General features: G+C 37.2%; 1 long non-coding RNA gene across 2 annotated transcripts; it reads right to left on the reverse strand.

Annotated features, from left to right (window-relative positions):
* Positions 1 to 2,609: 2,609 nt before the first annotated feature.
* Positions 2,610 to 6,021, reverse strand: LOC150030420 (uncharacterized). 2 transcript variants are annotated; one of them, XR_016526920.1, is made up of 8 exons: positions 5,944 to 6,021; positions 5,475 to 5,534; positions 3,928 to 4,089; positions 3,761 to 3,829; positions 3,528 to 3,581; positions 3,336 to 3,441; positions 3,026 to 3,128; positions 2,610 to 2,861 (listed from the first exon to the last, which is right to left on the reverse strand). It is a non-coding gene; the product is annotated as an uncharacterized LOC150030420 (long non-coding RNA). The 2 variants fall into 2 exon arrangements; XR_016526921.1 differs by lacking the exon at positions 5,475 to 5,534 and having other exon boundaries at positions 5,944 to 6,020.
* Between the last annotated feature and the right edge of the window lie 247 nt (positions 6,022 to 6,268).

Consider the following 6,268-nt stretch of genomic DNA (forward strand, 5'->3'; position numbering starts at 1 on the left):
AAACAGCAAAAGTTCAAGCACGAATAGAATAAGTACCCAAAGAAATGTGACTGCCCCTTGAATTGGCCGCCCATTATATGCACCTTGTTGCCTTCTCTTTTCCAACTCAATTTCATGGAAAGACATGTATAAAACAAAAAGAAAAAACAATTACTTGGAATGGAGCGTTAAAGTAAAACAGCAAAAGTTCAAGCACGAGTAGTAAGTTTCATTTCCCATAACCTATCCTCATCTATAATATTTTTTTTTCCATAACCTATCCTCATCTATAATATCATGGGCAAGAATTTCATTGAGTTCCAAAATAAGTTGTTGCACCTGTAGAAAGCGGGTTATAAATGATATCAGTTCAAGGATGACATATTGATCCCTTTAGACTCTCTCTCGAGTCTCTCTCGAGTAGCTCTTTAGACTCTCTCTTTAGGTTCTCCATTTTCTTTATGTTGTGCTCGACATCCCTTCAGAGCTACTCGAGAGAGAGAGTCTAAAGAAAGAACCTAAGATTTGAAAGAGCTAAATTAGAATCTAGACTCGAGAGTGCAATGATTAGAACTGCATAAACAAAAGATAGGAACCTAGAGATAAATTCTGTTTGCCAACCTGCATCGCATGCATCCTAGAGATAGGTATGATCTTATGTGGTCGCCTTATATGTGTATGTGTCATTTTTTCATCGCATAAATAAGAATAGAGGCTTATGTGTAGGTCCTATAGTCTTATCGCATATAACGCATGCGTTCTAGCATTAAAAGTCGTAGCATTCGCATCGAGTGATGATTTACTATTGTATGTGTGTTGTATGATCGCATAGCATGAACGCATCCTAAGAAGTGTTAGCCGAAACTCTTCTCAACCCATTCATCGCATACTTATCGCGTCTTCCGTTTTATAACTCTTTTCGAACTCCGCTGCATTTGTTTATTTTTATTACCACAAACAACATTCCCAATAACTACTTGATTTATTTGGTTACCGCAAATTCTTCTGAGAAATTACCACCGCATATTTTTTCCCAAGTCCCTGTGTTCGACCCTGGACTTACCAAGAAACTCAGTGGGGTTTACACTTGAATGCCACTGAGAAAACTTAAGTGCTCAACGCATTTTCATCCATAATTCCACCTCATAAAATAACGCATCAGGTGCCATGGATGGGCGGTGGAGCTAACTCTCCCGAGATCTAGCTCCGATCGTAGGCTTTGGTCGTTTCTCGGAATGGAAGAAGGAGATGAAGAATTCTCAAGCCTTCTTCTCATGCATTTGTCTGGATCGTAGGGAAAAACTCTAGATAAGTTGAGATTCTGCTCACCGGCTTCTTTATATAGAGATTGGATTGCCGACAGCATTAATGGACTGCTCTGATTCTGACATTCGCGACGCGTTAGTCCTTTCTAAATCTCTACTGCTAATGGCGTAGTAGGTGAAATGTCAACATCAGTTTTTTATTTTCCCAAGATGTACGTTGATGCGTTCATTCCACCAACCTTGCGTTGATCCCTCTATTATGCGTTATCGTGTAGCCGCAATCTTGCAGTGACCGCATTCGCTTAATGCCGCAACTTCGACACGGTGATCGCAATCGCTTGATGAGCGCAACTACCATGCGATGGACGCATGCCTCGCCTTCATTTTGGCTTGCCCCCACATGTGTCATGCGGACATCCAATTACGAGCAAGACGCTCTTTCTCAAAGTAGACTCATACATACTTAGCAGCGGAATTGCGGTCATTTGTTTATGCGTTGATCCTGGCGACTTACTTTCGTTTTGGCTTGCCCCCACGTGTGTCTTGCGGACATCCAACTACAGGTATGTGTCATTCACAACTTAACTCTTATCAACATGTGTTTCTCCATTGCGTTGGCAGTGGAGTTGTTATTCTAATTTTCCTTTTTTTCTTCATATAGCTAAAAATAGCAAGGTTGAAAATAAATACCTCACCCCAAAATTTAAAATGCGGCAATGTCCTCCTTGCCAATAGATTGAAAGAAGTCATGCGATGTTCTTAAGAAGTTTGGTAAAGTATCAATTTGAAAGAAACCTAGCAGACCACTAACTTTTAGAAACATTTCTTGAGGTGATTGTCCTAAAAATAAGTTGACTCTAGTATATATAAAAAAAAAAAAAAAAAAAATAGATGCATGTGATTCATCATTGAAATCATAAATGCAAAGATAAAGCTTGGCGGCGACTTACTAGAATTATCAATGTTAAATGAGATGCGGTAATCAAACAGATGCGGTGATAAAACTTTTCCCAAATAAAATACGAATGCGATGGTGCAGAATTTGGAATAGAGTGAAGGAAAAATACAACCCCAAAAATTTGCGCAATCGTCGCATTGTCTGTGAACTCATCCTTCTTTTGCGGCGATCTGCTCTCTTCGATTTTGCATCAAAGAAAACATTGAGAATAAGGGTAAATGATAATATAAGGTAGTTGTAATCTTCATGCGGCGCCTCGCAAATCGTGTGCCTTGATCGTTTGGCAAAGAAAACATTGAGATGTATAAGATAACAATAAAACGAAAGTTGCAAAAATTTTTCTCGCCCTTTTTTTTTTTTTTTTTTTTTTTGAAAAAATAAGTAAAAGCAAATATATGATAACAGGTAATAATAAGGTGATGAAAGTTCATGAAGTATTGATGCAGAAAAAGGATATTAAAAAAGAATGCATCCGTGATGAGGTCTTAAAATAGTAGCTCAGGGACTACTTATTCCAAGCTGGGCCTTTCACGTCCACGGTGGCATTTTCTTCTTCTCTCGTTCTTCCAGAATCTTGACTGTTTTAATCCGGAGCTTTTCTCAATTGATGTTTATTATGATTTCTCTTTGTACACATTACCAATCATTTTTGAATATATCTGCATAAACATCAGCAAAGCCTATTAAGAGTCTCATCTCATGAATGCGATATTCCATTTTTTCCTTGAGTTCTTGAAGAGACTACTTCAACTTTGAAAGAGTCACCAAAGTTCAATCCAAACGAAATATTAATTCTAAAGCAGTTACAAAGAGAAATGAGTACCTTGCAAGCAGAATCAAATCCAAAACTTGTGGTGACCTCTTTGCATTTGAGATCACCATCAATAGTTTTGGGCAACCAATCACTCGGGTTCAAATTCTTACTCCTAATTTGAAAACAACAGATAGAAAGGGAATATAAATAACAGAGTCTTGCACACAAAAAATGGTACCCTAGAGTAATTAATTACTCAACCTTATATTTATTTCTACAATAAAAATAACATATAATAGCTTATCTATGACAATGAGAGTGAGAAGAGAGAGCAAAAAGGAGGGAGGCAATAAACAAATTTCATAGTTGTGAAAAATACCTAAAGTTTTCAGCGAGGAGACAGGCATTTGTGTTGGAATCATCTCCACCAATTGACAAGGCCATCCAGATCAAAGCTTCTGAGCAGTTTCTTCAGCTTGCTTAAACTGAAAATAGAACCGAACTGTCAATTAATGCCTTGACTACAACTAAGACGTCTCAAAATGAAAATTCTGGGAAGAAAGAGTTTCACCTGATCTAGAGTTTCAATCTGATCCCTCCCACTGCATATCATATCAAAACCACCCTGATAAAACAAAAATTCATTTAAATCAAGAATTGCATTCAAATGGCAATCACTTCGCATCGAGACCACACATATTCACACTAACAATTCTAACAACTGAAAGCTAGAAATCCCTTCAAGAAAATTAACCTGATTGCGATATGGGTAGATAAATTATGCAGTCAGTTCTACATATTTACCTTTCATGATCCCTGTAGGACACCCTTGAAACCATACAACGTGCTTCCTTTTACTCACCTGTAAGAAATCTTCACCAAAATCATAGAAGCTGCTAATTAGCCACAACTTGAACAAAAAAGCAAACATTTATTCTTGATTTATAAATGTGGACACAATGAGACCCTACCAAATAGTCCAGAAATCACATTATGCCCTCCCAGTGCTTGGCCACCAAACTAGACAACTCCGATCTTCAATTTCTTATTCACCTGCACCGAACTGGAATCACTTGGCACCAACATTGCCGACTGTTGGCCGAAAAGATCAGGAAACAGCTTTGTGATATCATCTGCACGCACATATAACACAATTCAAACACTCTAAAACCTTAAGAAGTGGCAACTGGCCTCAAACGCATTCAGTAAAACTCAAGTTCCAAACAAAAGCGAGATTTACAATCATAAGCAAAACATAGTAAAAGAACAAACAAAACTCAATGCATGTCACTACTCTTCCTTTGAGACATCAATCAACTCAGTTACCAAACAGAGTATAAAAAAAAACACGTTATGAAGGCTAAAAACTCCGAAACAAGAAGAGAATGTAAATGATCTATGGATAATAAACACCCGGATTGCCAGCGGCAGAGCTAGGAGGGCCATCGAGGATTTTGAAGGGGTTTTTTGGGAATCGAGGAAAAGGGAGAGGTTAGATCGTACAGTGGGCTTGGACTTGGATATACACAGTAGAAACAAGGCAGAGCTCCGACGGAGAAGATGCAATGACTAAGGAAACATCGGCATTAGCGATGAAAGGCGGAGACATTGGGAGGAGAGAAATGAAGATGAAAATGGGGAGATAGGTAGAGAAATGAAAGATTGAATCAATGAAAGAAGTGGAAAATTGAGTGTTCGACAAGGTCGAGAAGATGAAGGACTTGACTAGAATAAGAGGAAAGAGCTTGTGGACAAAATGGATAACACTCTCAGAAGGGATTTTGATGCTCCAAAAGCTCCATATGAGTCCCTGATGTGAGGATTTGGCCAGCAAGAGACTAAAATTTTTATGGCTAAAACAACGAGAGAGAGAGAGAGAGAGGGTTTCAATGAAAAGAAATTTTTCATTGAAAAAATGAAAAGAGATATTTGGTCTCCAAGCGAATGTAACAATTTAGTCTACTTTAAAACACATTTGGTCTCCACGAAATTAATCAATTTGCATACAGATAAAGACCTCCACCAACATTTGATGAAAACCCAACCTTAGCAAAAAGAAAAGGCTTAAAACATAAATCCCAACCAAAAACACCTGGAGACTCTAGTGGAAAAGGGACAACCAAGGTAAATGTTTAGAACTCGGCTATGCTACACAAAACTTGCCAATTCAGGCCTAAGACATATGGGAGGTTTTTTGCAAGACGTGGAAGGCATTAATAGTTCCCAAAGAACCAACCAAGAAAATAAATGAACTTTCTATGGGATTTTTAGTTTCCACCAAGAAGTGAGAACGTAAGAATACCAAAACAAATAAATAGGCACTTGAGCTAGATTTTACAAAGACTAATTCAAGTGTGACATAATATTTGAGAAAGACTAATTCAAATATTTTTTTAAACAAGGATAAAATAAAGAGCTAGATTTTAAGATAGAAAAAGCAAGATTTAGAGTTAATATGTGATTAAATCACTCAAATTTAATAGCCTGAAGGTAAAAGACTACTACAACTTTTTCATACCTTTTAGTGTGTTCTTCTACTCCGTAACTTGAATTGGGGACAAAAATGAAGTGATTCAGCCTAGCAAAAAAGTACATGATTAACTAACCAAATACAACAGTCGTAACAATTTTTTATATTGTTTAAACTAACATCCACACTAATGATACACACACGCAACACTAATGACCAAGTTACTTTACTAATATTTCAATATTTTAGCTTTAATGACATTTAGCTATAAACTAAATAATAATACATGAAGTATCAAATTTTAACAAAGGGCAAACAAAAAGAGAGAAAGAAATAGAAGAAAGGAGTATCAATGGAAATGAGATGAAGAAAACAGAAAAACAAAAAGATATTGAGATACAATCATATGAATGGAGAAAATTAAGCAAGAGATGGAGAAGATAGACGGAGAAACAGAGATAAAAAAAGAAAGAAAAAGGAGAAAGAAGGACAAGAAGAAAGAAATCAAGTGAAATACCATAAGATGGAGAGAGAAAGAACTAGCCCTTCGTTTCGCCAACAAAGAAGTCATCTTTGACGATTTCTCATTCCTTCTTACCGAGCCGCCTCACTTCGCCATTCCGAAGTACTACTCTACCTTCCTTTCGAGAACATACCAGGAGCCCTCCTTTCCAATAATTAAAAACAATACCATAAAGCTTTCGTCCTGTGATTTTGGTCGGCCGCCCTTTACAAGACAAAACTTGAGCAGAAATATACACCAAACCAAAATAGACAATACATGAACTTAACCACATTCCTAATAACGTCGAGACCCCACCCGTACAAAGAAATTAGATATC

This window comes from Benincasa hispida, unplaced genomic scaffold, assembly GCF_027475165.1.
Source record: "Benincasa hispida cultivar pf3 unplaced genomic scaffold, pf3_genome.v1.1 HicScf217, whole genome shotgun sequence".
NCBI lineage: Eukaryota > Viridiplantae > Streptophyta > Magnoliopsida > Cucurbitales > Cucurbitaceae > Benincasa > Benincasa hispida.